The sequence below is a fragment of the Anomaloglossus baeobatrachus genome, chromosome 2, assembly GCF_048569485.1.
Source record: "Anomaloglossus baeobatrachus isolate aAnoBae1 chromosome 2, aAnoBae1.hap1, whole genome shotgun sequence".
Classification (NCBI taxonomy): Eukaryota; Metazoa; Chordata; class Amphibia; order Anura; family Aromobatidae; genus Anomaloglossus; species Anomaloglossus baeobatrachus.
In genome coordinates, this window is record NC_134354.1 from 137,999,266 (window position 1) to 138,017,707 (window position 18,442).

The window sequence follows — 18,442 nt, forward strand, 5'->3', positions numbered from 1 at the left end:
TGTACAGCGCCCTACACAAACACTTGGTAACTACACACAACAACATATATATATATATATATATATATATAACAAAAATCATACATGAACTACACAACACGTAAATTCTAGAATACCCGATGCGTAGAATCGGGCCACCTTCTAGTCTATATATATAATTGCCTTATTCTGTCTGTCTGTCTTGCTCCAAAATTGTGTCCTTAGGGTGACACAAAGCTGATTGGCCGCTGGGCTTGTCATGGCCCCGCCCCCCGCACGGATTGGCCGCTCGCCCGGTCCTGCAGCGGCGGAACACGCACACACATAAGAACACACACACAGACTCACACACTTTCACTCACACTCAGACTCAGACACACACGCAGACTCTCAGACTCACACGCAGACTCTCAGACTCACACGCAGACTCTCAGACTCACACGCAGACTCTCAGACTCACACGCAGACTCTCAGACTCAGACTCAGACTCACACTTTCACATCAGATCGCATCCACGTCCTGCGGCGGAACACACACACCTCACACACACATAAGAACAGACACACACACACACACACATCAGATCACACTCACTCTCACACACACCTCACACACACATCAGATCTAATCCACATACTCACAACATCCCGTGATATCGCTTGCTTCTCGGCGGCGATACTGTGCAGTGATCTTCCAGGACCTGCCGGAGGATCACATGGCCGGAAGCATGTGGTATCTCCGGATGTTGTGAGTGTGTCAGCGCGTATGTGCGATATCGTCAGTGTGTGTGTGTATGCGATCGGATGTGTGTGTGTGTGAGTGTATGTGATCGGATGTGTGTGAGTGTGTGTGAGTGTATGCGATCGGATGTGTGTGAGTGTGTGTGTGAGTGTATGCGATCGGATCTGTGAGTGTCGGCAGAGGAGCACGGCGTGCAGCACAGCTGCTGGGACCGCCCACCGGTGGGCACAGGGAAAAGTGGGGTGTGTGTGTGAGTGTATTCGATCAGATGTGTGCGTGTTTACTGTCTGATGTGTGACTGTGGAGCGCGGTGGGGGGTGCACAGCATGGGGGATGGAGCACGATGGGGGGTGCACAGCATGGGGGATGGAGCACGATGGGGAGTGCGCAGCAAGGGGGATGGAGCACGATGGGGGGTGCGCAGCATGGGGGATGGAGCACGATGGGGGGTGCGCAGCATGGGGGATGGAGCATGATGGGGAGTGCGCAGCATGGGTGATGGAGCACGTTTGGGAGTGCGCAGCATGGGGGATGGAGCACGATGGGGAGTGCGCAGCATGGGGGATGGAGCACGATGGGGAGTGCGCAGCATGGGGGATGGAGCATGATGGGGAGTGCGCAGCATTGGGGATGGAGCATGATGGGGAGTGCGCAGCATTGGGGATGGAGTACGATGGGGAGTGCGCAGCATGGGGGATGGAGCACGATGGGGAGTGCGCAGCATGTGGGATGGAGCACGATGGGGGGTGCGCAGCATGGGGGATGGAGCACGATGGGGAGTGCGCAGCATGGGGATGGAGCACGATGGGGAGTGCGCAGCATGGGGGATGGAGCACGATGGGGAGTGCGCAGCATGGGGGATGGAGCACGATGGGGAGTGCGCAGCATGGGGGATGGAGCACGATGGGGAGTGCGCAGCATGGGGGATGGAGCACGATGGGGAATGCGCAGCATGGGGGATGGAGCACGATGGGGAATGCGCAGCATGGAGGATGGAGCACAATGGGGAGTGGGGATGGAGCACAATGGGGGGTGCGCAGCATGGGGGATGGAGCACGATGGGGGGTGCGCAGCATGGGGGATGGAGCACGATGGGGGATGGAGCACGATGGGGGGTGGACCACGATGGGGGGTGCACACCTCCCTCCAAAACACACACACACACTGCCACACACGCACTGCACAACACACCAGACACACACTGGGAACCACAAACACCGCCCTACACAGACACCCACACACACAGACAACGCCGCAGACACACAACACCCAACACACAAACACCGCGGCACACACAAATATACGCACACCACACACATTGCACAAAACATACCTCCCCCCAAAACACACACACACACAAACCGCGCAACACACATACACAACGATACAGACACACAGCGCTCCACAAATAACGACACACAACGCAACACACAAACAACACCGCTCTCACCCCCCGCTACACCCAGACAACACCCAGAACATGTACAGCCCCTACAAACACTTGGTAACTACACACAACAACAGCTATATATATATATATATATATAACAAAAATCATACATTAACTACACAATACGTAAATTCTAGAATACCCGATGCGTAGAATCGGGCCACCTTCTAGTATACAATAAGTATCGAGTCTTCACATAAACTTGATGTATGTGTCAATAATAGTGTAAAAACGTATGAAATGCTTATGATTGTACTCCCAAAAAGTGCTGACAGATTATGTTTATATCTTAGAACAACATTGATTAATATTTAAAAACTTTGTAAAAACTAATAAAAAAAAAGGTCTCAATATCGTTACACTTGTGATGAGTAAGGTAAAATTTAAATTTCGGTTTAGGTTCTGTTGTGGTAGGTGTTGGGTCAAATTCCTTTATAAGGTGTCATGGGGTTACTCACACTGCTTGCGATGTAAAGTAGCTCACAGGAACACTTTCATTAAAAAGTCCAGCCGATTTATTGCAACATACATAAACCACACTTCTCGTACAATATACACATGGTTTTCAAGTTGTTATGGTTGCAGTATGCCCACTCAGGTTCGCATACACTTTTCAAATATCTGTCACGCGGAGTGACAGGAATTGGGGGGGGGGGGGTTACTGGAATGGAGGCCCTACGCTGATCATTAGACTAAGCGTACCCTAGGCTTTCCCTCAACCCAGAGGTATATTTAAAGATGGCGAGGTCTGGGCCCCCAACGTCTCCTTGTCTCCTGTCCTTGTTTCTGATGAAAGGACCCCCCCCTCCACAACCCACCACCTGGGGGGGAGGGGCAAGAACAGAAGTGGAAAACCTCAATGACAAAACTGACAGAGGTACAATCAAAACTCACTCACACCTAATACCAACAATAGGGAACAACAAAAGGTGTACAGGGAGGGGAAACACAGAAAAAAGAAAGTAACAATGCAAGTAACCTTCACACACACCAACGCAATAGACGACGACGACGACGGCGGCGGCGGCGGCGGCAGCGGCGGCAGCAGCAGAAAAGCACTTCCTCACAGCTCCAGGTATGGCTTCAAACTGAACTGAATAACCAGCATCCTCTGCAGGAAGCAGAAGGTTTTTATCCAGGTTGGAAGTGGTCACCAGAGCAATCACCTGGGCAGAGTTAATGAGCTTGTAGCTATTAAGGAAAACTGACATTAACTCTGTGACTGCTAAAAGAAAAACATACGTTTAATATGTAAGGCCTTAGATGATAAAAGAGACCCTGAGCCTGTCACTAACCTCATCAAGAGGTGACCATGACAGTATTCCAGTGGAGCGATATCAGCCAAGACAGGGAGGAAATCCAGCACAAAAACGTCCATTGAAGCAAAAATTTGAGGAAGATTTCATTACCAATGAGAATTCTGTTTTGTCCACAGTAACAAATAAGGTTTTAAAAAATAATGTTTTTTTGAATTGCAGTGATTCTTTTGTTATTTACATTGTTACTTTCGGGGAATGCCATCTTCGGTATGTTTAACTGAATAGGATAACTGAAGTGAGCACTAATATATATATTATGAGTGCAAGCCAAAAATTACATACTATATACTGATAAGGCTGCACATCAAACTTAGATAATAGTATAATGCCTCAAGCATATGGACAAATATTGGAATATACAATGAAAAATGCTACTTGCTAATTTGAACATGTGAATAATGAATTGCATACCTGCCATGACTATTAGGAAAAAGGAGATATTTAGCAATCGCATTGATCAATGTAACTGAGCCCCAAGGCCTCGTCAAGGCATATCTCTATATTGGGGTCCCTAGCTCTGTGACCCTAACTGTGTGTCATCTCATTGCAATTAAAAACTGCTATGGGTGGAGAGGGGTAACTAAGGACTTTTTTATATAGGAGATGGAAAAAACATGGCCGAAAGGGGCGGAGCTGTGTTCACATTTAGAAAAAAACTACATATAACTGAATAGGATAACTGAAGTGAGCACTAATGTATATATTATGAGTGCAAGCCAAAAATTACATACTATATACTGATAAGGCTGCACATCAAACTTAGATAATAGTATAATGCCTCAAGCATATGGACAAATATTGGAATATACAATGAAAAATGCTACTTGCTAATTTGAACATGTGAATAATGAATTGCATACCTGCCATGAATATTAGGAAAAAGGAGATATTTAGCAATCGCATTAGTGCTCACTTCAGTTATCCTATTCAGTTATATGTAGTTTTTTTCTGAATGTGAACACAGCTCCGCCCCTTTCGGCCATGTTTTTTCCATCTCCTATATAAAAAAGTCCTTAGTTACCCCTCTCCACCCATAGCAGTTTTTAATTGCAATGAGATGACACACAGTTAGGGTCACAGAGCTAGGGACCCCAATATAGAGATATGCCTTGACGAGGCCTTGGGGCTCAGTTACATTGATCAATGCGATTGCTAAATATCTCCTTTTTCCTAATATTCATGGCAGGTATGCAATTCATTATTCACATGTTCAAATTAGCAAGTAGCATTTTTCATTGTATATTCCAATATTTGTCCATATGCTTGAGGCATTATACTATTATCTAAGTTTGATGTGCAGCCTTATCAGTATATAGTATGTAATTTTTGGCTTGCACTCATAATATATATATTAGTGCTCACTTCAGTTATCCTATTCAGTTATATGTAGTTTTTTTCTGAATGTGAACACAGCTCCGCCCCTTTCGGCCATGTTTTTTCCATCTCCTATATAAAAAAGTCCTTAGTTACCCCTCTCCTCCCATAGCAGTTTTTAATTGCAATGAGATGACACACAGTTAGGGTCACAGAGCTAGGGACCCCAATATAGAGATATGCCTTGACGAGGCCTTGGGGCTCAGTTACATTGATCAATGCGATTGCTAAATATCTCCTTTTTCCTAATATTCATGGCAGGTATGCAATTCATTTTTCACATGTTCAAATTAGCAAGTAGCATTTTTCATTGTATATTCCAATATTTGTCCATATGCTTGAGGCATTATACTATTATCTTCGGTATGTTGGCTGTACCAGCCGTCCTTTACATACCCGTATTGCTGAACATCTTTATGATATCCGTAACCCCACTACTAGAAATCTTTCTGGAGCCTCATATCATTTTTTGCAGCTCCATCATGGTGATGTAAAAAATTTTATGCAGGGAGATCGCATACAGATGTTACATCAACAAGAAGCTTTTACAATTTTGTGTATGAATACTAAACATCCCACAGCCTTAAACAAACAAACTGATCTTTGGTACATTTATTGAGTCTTAAAAAAATAAATCTTTTTTTTTTGTGTTGCAAAGCCAGTGTTACTCAAATTTGCATATCTAATTGTATTGATTGTGTAATTTTCTCTTCTTAGCTCTTTTCACAGGCTATTAATTTCCTTTTCTCTGTCTTTTCCTTATGATTATGACTAAGGACTGATTGTCTGAAACGCGTACATCATAGGAGTTTTTATACTCACCATGTTTTTTAATTACTAAGGAATAAAGATGACTTTTTAATCTTCCTCAAATTTTTGCTTCTATGGACGTTTTTGTGCTGGATTTCCTCCCTGTCTTGATTAATTGCAGCCTCACTTGTCCACCGAGCACTGTCCAGGAATCTCCATCCAGCTTTGAATCAAACTAACTGGTGAGCTTTAACCTTTCTATTTTTACCTTGTTCCAGCGATATCAGCCACCACTCACTGACCCTGGGCCAATATACACATCCTTCTCTAGAGGTACATTTTCCGGAGTTTCACAAACCTCTATACACCCCCCACTGACGCTGGTCAGACAAAGCGACCCCCCTCTTCCTTCAGAGGATCTCTTCGAGAGGCATCACAACCTCTTATCAACGGTCCCGGTCAGGACAAGCGAATCTTCCTTTCTCAGAGGATTCCTTAATGGAAACATCCCAGTCTGCCCACACTGACCACATGGTAAACAAACAGTCTCCATCTTAACAGATGAGACAGTTGTCGCGGGCGGGGAGGAGGGTGTCAGCACACCGCGCTCACCCCTTCTGCTCGGGTCCGGCAGCTGCTCAGTGGTGGCTCGAGCTGTGGGCCGGATCCCGGGGTTTCTCGAGCGACACTCCTCGCCCGTGAGTGAAAAGGGGGGTTTTGTGGTTGGGTGTGGGGATTGTTATAGTTCGTGACGCCACCCACGGTTGTGGTGATTTCACCACCGCTGCTCAATATGGGGATCCCGGGGATGGTGATGCGGAGCAGCCAGTTGTTGTGTTGCCCCTCCGTGGGTAGGGGTTGGTGATCCCGGGGCCCGGTGATGGGGAAGTAGGTGCGGGGCCTGGTGGGCGCAGGGACGCGGGGGCAGCGCTGTGCCTTGCGGCACTGTGGTACTCACTCAGCCTGAGACACGGACACAGTTTGTACAGTAAACCAAACGGCTGGTAGGACGGTCCCACAGACGGCTGCACCTGCACTCCCGGTAGGTGACGGTGATGTCCCTCTTCCTTGCACCTATGTTTGACTTGTGGTAGCGGTGGATTCCCTCCGGTTACCCGCTCCCCGACTGCAATCTGGGCCGGAGGAGCTCTACACTTTGCCCGCAGGCGCTGGCCCTGAGAAACTGGTGCCGTGGCGGTGGCGGTGTCTCTCCAATAGGGGTTGGGCTGTTGCCTTCAATCGGGACTTGGTTGTTGGGGGATCTGCGTCCCCGTCACTGACGGATTCGGCAAATTTGGCGACTCCTAGCCTTGCCGGGGTCCGAGAGGCCCCTGCCCTGGTGCTGACTGTCCTTCAGAACACTGCTCCAGACCACCGGGCACACAGCCAACGGGGTCCTTCCAGGAACTTCCAAACGGTCCCCCTCCAGACAGTCACCGCCGTCGCTGACCTTGCTGATCTGGCCCTCCACAAAGCTGGACCCTTCAGGCTTTCTTTCTACTTGTCACTTCACTCGCTTTCCTCCTTTACTACTTTCTTACTTTCACTGCTTGTTTACTCCTTCACTTAGCTCCTCATACTTGCCCTGCCTGGGCTAATCTGCCTGGGACTTCCTGCCTCCAGAGTTGTGAGCTCCTCGGTGGGCGGAGCCAACTGCCTGGCCCACCCCCTGGTGTGCATCATCAAACTCCTGGAGGAAGGCAACAAGGATTTCTGGTTAGCATTGGTGTGCCTACCTGAAGTGTGGGGTGTGGTGGTGTTGTGACCCGTGTCCCCTGGCTTGCCCAGGGCGACACACATACACATAGGTGGAGGTATGTGGATAGCCAGACCCACCTGTTTCTCCAGTTATCCATAAAACCTGGCCCTGGTACGCCTTAACAAAACTTATGATGCTACAATTACCAAAACTGACATTCAGGTTTACACCACTTCTATGCTACATACCAGGCGCCATATTACAAAGTGTGTATTGGAAGTTCGTACATAAGGGGTTTTGTCTGGCTGTTTAAGCCTTTTAGTGGCAAAGTAATAAGTTAGAATGAGCTTGCTGATGAAGTTACTTATACAACAGTTCAAATTCATCTCTCTTGGCTGAGGGGAAAAAGAGTCTTTCTTTAAAAGATTAGTTATAGAATCATCTAACACATATTTGGGAAAAAGTTATATTTTTACAGTTGCCTTTTGTACTTTTTCTTGCTTGGTAGTTTTTCATATGTGTTTATTTCTTCATTTTCTCCCTCCCCTAGTTCCTTTACTGATTTTTTTTTTTTCTGGTTGAGGTGGTGTTATCTTGGTTGTAGTTTAGTATCCTCTGTGATACATAGGTTTAAGAGGCAAGGTAATGGACAACTCAAAAAAGAAACCTCAGAATATATACTGATGGCAGATTGGGATATGGAAGGTCTCACCATAATTGGAGAGTTTGTGTCAATATAGAAAGAGTTAGGGATGACAATTCCACTTTGAGTATTATAAACGGTTAGCAATGAATCTTCTGTCGAGGGCACTCGTCACGCTCGGGTCCGGGGCTTCTGCTGCTGCTGCTGCTCGGTGGCTCGAACGGTGGACCGGACCCGGGGACTTGAGCAACGCTCCTCACCCGTGAGTGAAAGGGGGGTGGTTTGGTTAGGGAGATTGTTCGTCACGCCACCCACGGGTCGTGGTGATAATGGCACCACCACTGCTGGTAACGGGGATCCCGGGAGAGATGGTAGGGTGCAGCTGAGATGTTGTCCCCTCCGTGGGCAGGGGTTGGTGATCCCGGGGCCCGGTGATGTAACGGGGAGGCAGGGTTGGTGAGGTGCAGGGTTGCAGGGGCAGCGTGGCGCGGTGCCGGACGGCACTGGTGTACTCACTCAGACAATCACTGACAAAGTCTCTGGTAAACCAAAACGGCCGGATGGACGGTTCCCGCAGTCGGCTGCAGTGTTGTTGTTGTGCTCTCCCTGGACGGCTGATGGTGGCTGTCTTTCCCTGCACCTTTTAGAATGTTCTGTCTCCTGTGGTTGCCCACCGTTAGTCTGCTCCCCGGCGTATAGGTGCCGTAGGAGCCCGTTTTGCCCGCAGGCGCTGGCCCTTGGATCTCTAGCCTGTGGCAGTGGCTGTATATCCTCTCTGGGTGGATGGTTGCCTTCAATCGGGACTTGGTTGTTGGGAAACCCCTGGGGTTCCTGTCACATTCGGCTTTGACTATTGATGGCGGCTCCAAGCCTGGTCGGGGTCCGATGGCCCTGCCTGTGGGCTTAGCTTCACTCCGTTCCCCGGTCCGGTACCGGCGGGCCGTCGCCCGACCCCGGTCCTTACGGCTCAGCGGAGTTCCACTAACTCCTGCAGACGACCACCACCGTCTGCCAACCTTGCTGTTAGTGTCTGGGCTCCAACCCAGACACCCAAGTGTTCACTCCTCTCACTTCCACCTCCTGGACTGAACTGTCACTTTTCCGGTCTCCAGGCCTGTGAACTCCTCGGTGGGTGGGGCCAACCGCCTGGCTCTGCCCCACCTGGTGTGGACCTCAGACTCTGGAGGGAGGCAACAAGGGTTTTGTGTTTGGCTGGTGTATCTGCCTAGGGTGGGGGTGTATGTTGTATGTTGGTATGTATGTGACTACCTGGCTTGTCCAGGGCGTCACACTTCTAGAATGGAAGATGATCATGTTAAATTAGGGGTGTTATAGTGTGTCGCCCAGGGATAGGGGGTACTCAGAGCCGGGCCAATGGAGTCGCTTCTAGAGGTATCACGGTGGCGTGACTTGATCTGTGATCCCAGGCTCCACAGCAAAAATGGGATTAGGTAAGGGAGATTGTCTGTGACGCCACCTGTGGGTTGCGGTGATGAGATGGTGGCACTGCCGCTGCCTCTGGGGACCGTGCCCGGGACTGGTGGTGTGGGGCAGCAAGATGGAATCCCCTCCACGAGTAGGGGAGGTGTAGTCCCGGGGCCCAATTGGGAGTTGTGGTGGTGGCAGGGATTGTAGGAAGCAGGAAACTCACAGTTTGGTTGTCTTGGTGTAGGATGAAGCTAGGCTGATGTGTGTGGTCATAAAACACAGAGTCCTCTGTAAACCAACTTGCCGGTGACCGGGAGCCTTTTGGAGGGGTGTGCTGGTCCTACACACGATGCAATGAGCAGGAGCCCTCCTTTGTTGCACTGCACCTTGTAGTCTGCTTAGCACCTCTGGTTGGAACGGGGGAAGTCCACTTCCCTGCACTATTCCGGGTTCCCGATGCCGGCGAGCCACTACCCTACCCCGGTCCACTTTGGGTGCCCTCCTAGTGCCTGACCTGTTCCCGCAGTCCAGGGGCTCCAACCCCTGACCGCTCTGCAAGTTTCTCTGCAGCCCAGGAGACACACTCCTGACTGCTCTGCTGCTCTCCTCCGACTTACTGAACTCCTCCCCTGCTGCTCTTTTCAGCTCCTGACGGGGGGAGGGGCGGCTGCTCATATGCACTATGTGGGTGTGTAATCCCAAGGAGGAAGCGATTCCTGTAGCCTTGGTGGGGGGTACAGTCATCTGTGACTACCTGGTTTTGCCAGGGAGTCACAATAGGGTCACTTGTTTTTGAAGCCTGAGAAATAGTGATGTGTTATGAAAAATTAATGGTTGTCTTATTAGGAGTATGGACGGAGTTAAATTCACAGTCGCTAAGAGATAAAAGCAAGGTAGGGGGTTAGGGCCTGGGATTTCATACTTGAAGTATTAGAAAAGATGCATGTTCATAATTTATTCCTAAGTGATGATATTGTAATGGTTTTATCAAGGAGCCTGGTATTAGTGTCCTTATTCAACTGGGTAAGTGAGGGAGAAGATCAGTAGTACCAATTCTTGGCTATTGTTGTTCTGAAAATAATAAGTCCTGTCATGGCACTATTATCTATCTTTATGCCTAACCATCACCTTGGCAAATATCTGCACTTTCTTATCCACATATATAAAGAGCCTGAAGAGGCAATAGTGGCATAGAATCAAATTTCTGTGCAAAACATTTTTATTTTATAAAGTTGCCCTATATCAAAATCCATTGTTAATGTGGAATTATAGCAACATTTAATACTGCCTTCATTTAAATTAGCATTCCTATGGTAATATAAGAGGTATTAATTAGGGCTGTATTATCATAAATTATAGGTACTATTTTAACTATTTAGTATGTTGCAACTGGTTTTGCCTGGAGGATAACATCTATAGATGCATCTCAATAAATTAGAATACCATCAAAAAGTTAATTTATTTAATTAATTCAATACAAACAGGGAAACAATATATTATATAGAGTCATTACAAACAGAGTGATCAATTTAAAGTGTTTATTTCTGTTAATGTTGATGATTATGGCTTACAGCCAATGAAAACCCAAAAGTCATTATCTCAGAAAATTAAACTAATTAATGCAAAACACCTGCAAATGCTTCCTAAGTCTTAAAAACGGTCCCTTAGTCTGGTTCAGCAGGCTACACAATCATGGGGAAGACTGCTGACTTGACAGATGTCCAGAAGGCAGTCACTGACATACCTCACAAGGAGGGTAAAGCTGGGTTCACACATAGCGACAGTGACAACGACGTCGCTGTTACGTCACCATTTTACGTGACGCAACAGTGACCTTGTAAGTCGCTGTTATGATCGCTGCTTAGCTGTCAAACACAGCAGAAGCAGCAGCGATCATAACGACATGCGTCGCTGTGCTACAGAGAGTAGGGAGCCGCGCACACTGCTTAGCGCTGGTTCCCTGCACTCCTAGCTACAGTACACATCAGGTTAATTACCCGATGTGTACTGCAGCTACATGTGCAGAGAGCAGGGAGCCACGCACACTGCTTAGCGCTGGCTCCCTGCACTCCTAGCTACAGTACACATCGAGTTAATTTCCCGATGTGTACTGCAGCTACATGTGCAGAGAGCAGGGAGCCGGCACTGGCAGCGAGAGCGGCGGATGCTGGTAACGAAGGTAAATATCGGGTAACCAGGGAAAGGTCTTCCCTTGGTTACCCAATGTTTACCCTGGTTACAGCTTACCGCAGCTGCAAGACGCCGGCTCCTGCTCTCTGCTCGCTTCATTTCGTCGCTCTCTCGCTGTCACACACAGCGATGTGTGCATCACTGCGGGAGAGCGACGACCAAAAAATGAAGCTGGACATTCAGCAATGACCGGCGACCTCACAGCAGGGGCCAGATCGTTGCTGGATGTCACACACAGCGACAGCGACGGGACGTCGCTGCAACGTCACAGAAAATGGTGACGTAGCAGCGACGTCGTTGTCGTCGTCGCTGTGTGTGACACCACCCTAAGCCACAAAAGGTCATTGCTAAACAAGCTGGCTGTTTACAGAGTGCTAAATCCAGGAATGTTAATGCAGAGTTCAGTGAAAGGAAAAAGTGTGGTATAAAAAGGTGCACAAGCAACCAGGATAACCGCAGCCTTGATTGGATTGTTAAGAATAGGCCATTCAAAAATTTGGGTGAGATTCCCAAGACGTGGACTGCTGCTGGAGTCAGTGCTTCAAGAGCCACCACACACAGATGTATCCAGGACATGGGTTACAACTGTCGCATTCCTTGTGTCATTGTGTCAAGAATCTCATGACCAATAGACAACGCCAAAAGTGTCTTACCTGGGCCAAAGAGAAAAATAACAGGACTGTTGCTGAGTGGTCTAAGGTGTTGTTTTCAGATGAAAGTACATTTTGAATTTCATTTGGAAATCAAGGTCCCAGAGTCTGGAGGAAGAGTGGAGAGGCCACAATCCAAGTACTTCGTGCTTCCCTCTGCCAACAAGCTTTTTGTCGATGAAAATGTCATTTTCCAGCAGGATTTGGCACCTGTCCACACTGCCAAAAGTACAAATACCTGGTTTAATAACCCCAGTATCACTGTGCTTGATTGGCCAGCAAACTCGTCTGACCTAAACCCCATAGAGGGCCTATGGGGTATTGTCAAGAGGAACATGAGAGATACCAAACCCTACAATGCAGGCGAGCTGAAGGCTGCTATCAAAGCAACCTGGGCTTCCATAACACCTCAGCAGTGCCACAGGCTGATCGCCTCCATGCCACGCCGCATTGATGCAGTAATTCATGCAAAAGGAGCCCCGACCAAGTATTGAGTGCATTTACTGTACAGACTTTTCAGTAGGCGCCAACATTTCTGAGTTTAAAATCATTTTTCAGTTGGTCTTATATAATCTAATTTTCTGAGATAATGACTTTTGGGTTTTCATTAGCTGTAAGCCAAAATAATCAATATTAACAGAAATAAACACTTGAAATAGATCACTTTATGTGTAGTGACTCTACATAATATATAGAAATAGATCACTCTGTGTGCAATGACTCTATATAATATACTGTATGTGTTTCCCTTTTTGTATTAAATAAATTAACCTTTTGATGATATTCTAATTTATTGAGATGCACCTGTATTCTTTGGCTATAAAATCTATGGCTTTAGCTGTTTGCTATGTAGACCAGCACATTAGCATGTTGGAATTAGTATTTAGAATTTTTAATAAACTAATAAATATATATAAAACCATGTAATAAACCTGGTCAGTTATATCACCCCCTGCTTACTAACTATACTGCCTATTTTCATTTTATAATCTGTGGATTATGTTTTGACTTTTTATTTTGGACCGAAACAAATTTTTATTCATTTTATTAACTATATATAATGTTTGTATTTTTGTACATACAGTCCATGTTCTGCAACACTTCTATTATGATCTGTTTTAAAAAATGATTGCTATGACTAATTCTCATCTGTAGATTTTTATTGTTTGACATTTGTTACACTTTTGTTCTTATTTTATAGATTCATATAGCTCTGCTATGTTGGTTTTCATTATCTCTGTGAGTCTGAAGAACCCCATAATGCAGAAGATTTTTGATATTTCTATTAAACAAATGTTCACCATTAAATTACTGTCATTATGGAAGTTCAATTCAGTATTTTTTTACATTTTTCCTTTTGTCAGGTATAATGTGTGTCATATAGATAATAACATACTCACCGGTTGCAGTCATCTCCCAGTTTCAGTAGCGTTACAGTCTGTGGTGGCTCCACCTAACCGCATTTGTGACCTGCCAAAAACACTAGTTACTGGGTGGAATGGAGGTCACTTTTTAAATGGTCTCAATGCATGTCTATCAGAACAAGGCTAGAGAGGCTGGACAGCCTAATTCTGAGTCTCATAGACTTAAGGGGGCTTTACACGCTGCGACATCGCTAATGTGGAGTCGTTGGGGTCACAGAATTTGTGACACACATCCGGCCGCATTAGCAATGTTGCTGCGTGTGACACCGATGAGCGATTTTGCATCGTTGCAAAAACGTGCAAAATCGCTCATCGGTGACATGGGGGTCCATTCTTGATTATCGTTACTGCAGCAGTAACGATGTAGTTCGTCACTCCTGCGGCAGCACACATCGATATGTGTGACGCCGCAGGAACGAGGAACCTCTCCTTACCTGCCTCCCGGCCGCTATGAGGAAGGAAGGAGGTGGGCGGGATGTTCCGACCACTCATCTCCGCCCCTCCGCTTCTATTGGGCGGCCACTCAGTGACATTGCTGTGACGCCGCACGGACCGCCCCCTTAGAAAGTAGGCGGTTTGCCGGTCACAGCGACATCGCCGGGCAGGTAAGTATGTGTGACGGGTCTGCGCGATGTTGTGCGGCACGGGCAGCGATTTGACCGTGTCGCAAAACAGATGGGGGCGGGTACCCATGCTAGCGATATCGGGACCGATATCGCAGCGTGTAAAGTAGCCTTTACACTGAGAGAGTAGGCAGGTTATAGATGTGGTCACATGGTGCTGGAGCGGATCGCAACACCGCTGAAACCAGAAGACGACAGCAACTAGTGAGTATGTTACTACCTTCATGACACTTACACATGATACTTTCTAAAAGGGCAAATAAAAATAAAAAAACACGAGAGTAAGTGGAGCTTTAATTTTAATTTTAGTTGCGCAGTCCATACCTAGTGATGCTTTTTTGTATTCCTGGTCTCAATGTTTGCTGGCTTGAAAATACCAAATGAAGGTGTCTAGGAGTTCCAAATTCTACATACATTCAGAAGAAAACAATTCACTGAAAAGGACATAAAATTCAAAAAACACCACAATACAGCTATCCTTACCAACACAAGGTCATAAAAGTAAGATGTGAATACAAATGAAGCTATGAGTGTGCCAGCACTTTCAGGGTCAGTGATATGTTGATCAGCTCCAGCGTTTTCACACTGCTACCATTACCGAGTCATGATAAGGTCACCTCATCACGCTTCAGATGTCGCTGCAAAGCACTGCAGAGGAAGACAAGGATCTGGAGCCAGGTGCACGTAAGCGCTCATATAGCTGTAGATACTGGTGGACTACTACTATAGACTGCACTAACAGGGCCTACAGAGTGAGGTGTAGTGTGAGGGAGAGTATGGAGAGGGAATAAAGGGAAGATATGGTATCGTGGGGTACAGTATAGAAAGGGGGCATATAAAGAGGAGGTAGCATGAAAATCTCAGTATGGAGAAGGGGAATCATGGGTGGCTTACTATGGAGAGGAGGCAGCAAGGGATGGCTCAGGATGAAATTTGGGCAATATAAACTGTTTGGTATAGAAAATTGAAACGGGGCACAGCATGAAGGTTAGGCTCATTATGGAGACAAATCAGCATGGGGGCACAGTGTGAAGTGGGGGTAGCATGAAGGCGGGATTCATTATGGAGACAGATCTGCATGAGGGGCACAGTATGAAGTGGGGGCAGCATCGGGGAACAGTGCGAAGAGAGAGCTAATCTCTGTGTCTTGTCCAAACTTGAGATCTTCTGTATGATAGACCTTAGTGTACTAAACATCGAAATGGCACCAGGATGGAGCAATCTTGGACTAAACAACTAGCAAGCATGCTCCAAAATGGGAAATCCTCCTTCTCAATGGTGTATAAATAAACCTTAAATACCCAGACTCACAAGGTGGTGGATAAAGCACAAAGTATATCATAAAGATACACAACTTCCCATCATACATAATGGTTTTACAAAAGAATAGGATTATCTTTTTAACTGTCCATCTTTTTTTCCATTCCTCTATGTCTTCTCTGATACCACTCTATTCAGCCTAATAAAAATAATTCTAGGGATGAACTTTACTATTAACTTCATAAAGTTTGCTTGGCATCAATACTTATAATATTCACTTGCTATATTACTTGGTGCTTTAGTGTTCTGTTTTGCATAGTAAACTGTATTTCCTAGTTATTAAATGTCTACAGGGGCATATTCATGTATTTATAGAAAAATATTTGTATGGAATGCCCAAGCGCTTGAAAACTTTGCTGCCAACAAAAGGTGAGATTTCATATATTAAAAAAGGTGTTATGTGAAATGTCTGATTCATAGAATTGATAGCAAAGCAGGCTGGATATACAGCTCTTCGTTGGAGTCACTGGGGTGTTCACGGAATTCTGGGAATCGTAAAAACTAACAGTTGAAAACCATTGGGATGACTGAGGCTCAACGCAAACTAGCAGATGCATTATTTCATTTTGTAAACTTGCAAATGCCAAGTTGGAATTAAACTGGAACTAATATTGGTTCAAAGAGAATAGGCCAAATTTAGTTGTGTCCACATGGGATAGAACATTTAATTTGCCTTTGGTAGGTAAAATAAATAGGACTAGTGGAAGGAGATGAGCTGATGGTTAAAGACTAAAGAACGCCATGCATATGAATAGGTTTTAAAAGATGAGTAAACAGAAATGACCTGACCATTCTTATGTTGGAAACTACTATTTTATACATAGAAGTAAAAAACTCATTGGCTGCAAAGCCACCACGTAAGGGAAGCAAAGATGTCGAAAAAGACGCTTCAGAAAAAACAAAGCCAGCATTTACTTGTCTTTTGCCTGAAAAACCTGACGTCTAAAAGAGGTTGTGTGTATATATACGAGGGGCTGCTGATAAGTCTTTGGCAGTACCCAGAAAGAAACGAGATAGGATGATGAAACGTTACATTTATTCCATATACTCTCCACTGATGTCAACACACTTCTTACATCAGTATTCCAAGTTCTGTAAGCCTAGCAAAAAGAAGGATTTTGGTTGTGCCTCAAACCAGGCATCTGTAGCAGCCATGGCATCAGAAATGGAGTGAAATGTGGTACCCTTGAGGTGTTTTGAAACAGATGATAGTCAGAGGGAGCTAGATATGGTGAATAAGGTGGTTGGTCAACCAGCTGGAAACCCAGTTATGCCAGTTTTGCCGTGGTCACTTGTGCAGTATGAGCGGAGGCGTTGTCTTGCAGGAACAAGATTCCTTTGGACAGCTTGCCGCACCTTTTGGCCTTCAGAGCTGCCTTCAATTGGTCCAAAAGTTCAGTGTAATACCTTGCATTGATGGTGGAACCCTTTTGAAGGTATTCCAGTAGCAGTATGCTCTCCTTATCCCAGAACAGGGACGTCATCACCTTAGTGGCTGATTGTTGCACCCTGAACTTCTTTGAACAAAGAGAACCACTGTGCCTCCACTCTTTTGACTATTCCTTGTTTTCAGGGTCATGCAAATGTCGCGGGCGGAGGAGGGGACGCTGCGCTCTCCCACTGCTCGGGTCCGGCTGCCGCTGCTGCTGCAGCCTCTGCTGCTCGGTGGCTCGAGCGATGGGCCGGATCCCGGGGACTCGAGCGGTGCTCCTCGCCCGTGAGTGAAAAGGGGTTTGGTTTTGGGGATTTATTGTCCGTGACGCCACCCACGGTTGTGGTGATTGTGTGGACACCACCGCTGCTCTGGGGATCCCGAGAGCGGTGACAGGGAGCAGCTTTGTTGTTATTTCTCTCCTCCGTGGGTAGGGGGTTGGTTGTCCCGGGGCCCGGTGATGGGGTAGGGGTGGATGACAGGCCGGGTGTGGGGCCTGGTGAGGTGCAGGGTCGCAGGGGCAGCGCTGTGCCGTACGGCACGGTGGTACTCACTCAGCCTGAGACGTTGACACAGTTCTCGGTAAAACACACGGCTGGAAAGACGGTTCCCACGGACGGCTGCTGTTGCTTTTCCCCGGTAGTTAACGGTGACTGTCTCTTTCCCTGCACCTAGTACTTCTGTTGGTTGCGATGGGTTCCCACCGGTAACCCGCTCCCCGACTTGGATATGGGCCGGAGGAGCCCCTCTTTGCCCGCAGGCGCTGGCCCTGAGAAACTGGTGCCTTGGCGGTGGCGGTGTCTCTCTCATACGGTTGGACTGTTGCCTTCAATCGGAACTTAGTTGTTTGGAGACCCGGTGGTCCCCTTCACTGACGGATTTGGCAAATTCACGGCGACTCCTAGCCTTGCCGGGATCCGAAAGGCCCCTGCCAATGGTGCTGGCTTCTCCTTGTGTACCGGTCCGGTACCGCCGGGCCACCACCCGTCCACGGTCCTTTCGGCAACCTCCAAGTAGCCTCTCCTGCAGACAGTCACCGCCGTCTGCTGACCTTGCTGTTCTCAGTCCGAGGCACACACCTGGATCAACTTCAGGCTTTCTCCACTGTCACTTTTCTCTTTCTCTACTTTCCCTCCTTCTACTTCACTGTTTACTCCTTCACTTCCCTAGCTTATCTCTCCTCTCCCTAAACTGATCTGCCTGGTTTTCCCGCCTCCAGGGCTGTGTACTCCTCGGTGGGCGGAGCCAACCGCCTGGCCCACCCCCTGGTGTGGACATCAGCCCCTGGAGGAAGGCAACAAGGATTTTTGTGTAGCTTTGGTGTACCTATCCGGGGTGTAGGGTGTGGTGGTGTCATGACCTGTGACCCCTGGCTTGCCCAGAGCGTCACACAAATAAATACAGGTCTCATCCATAGTGG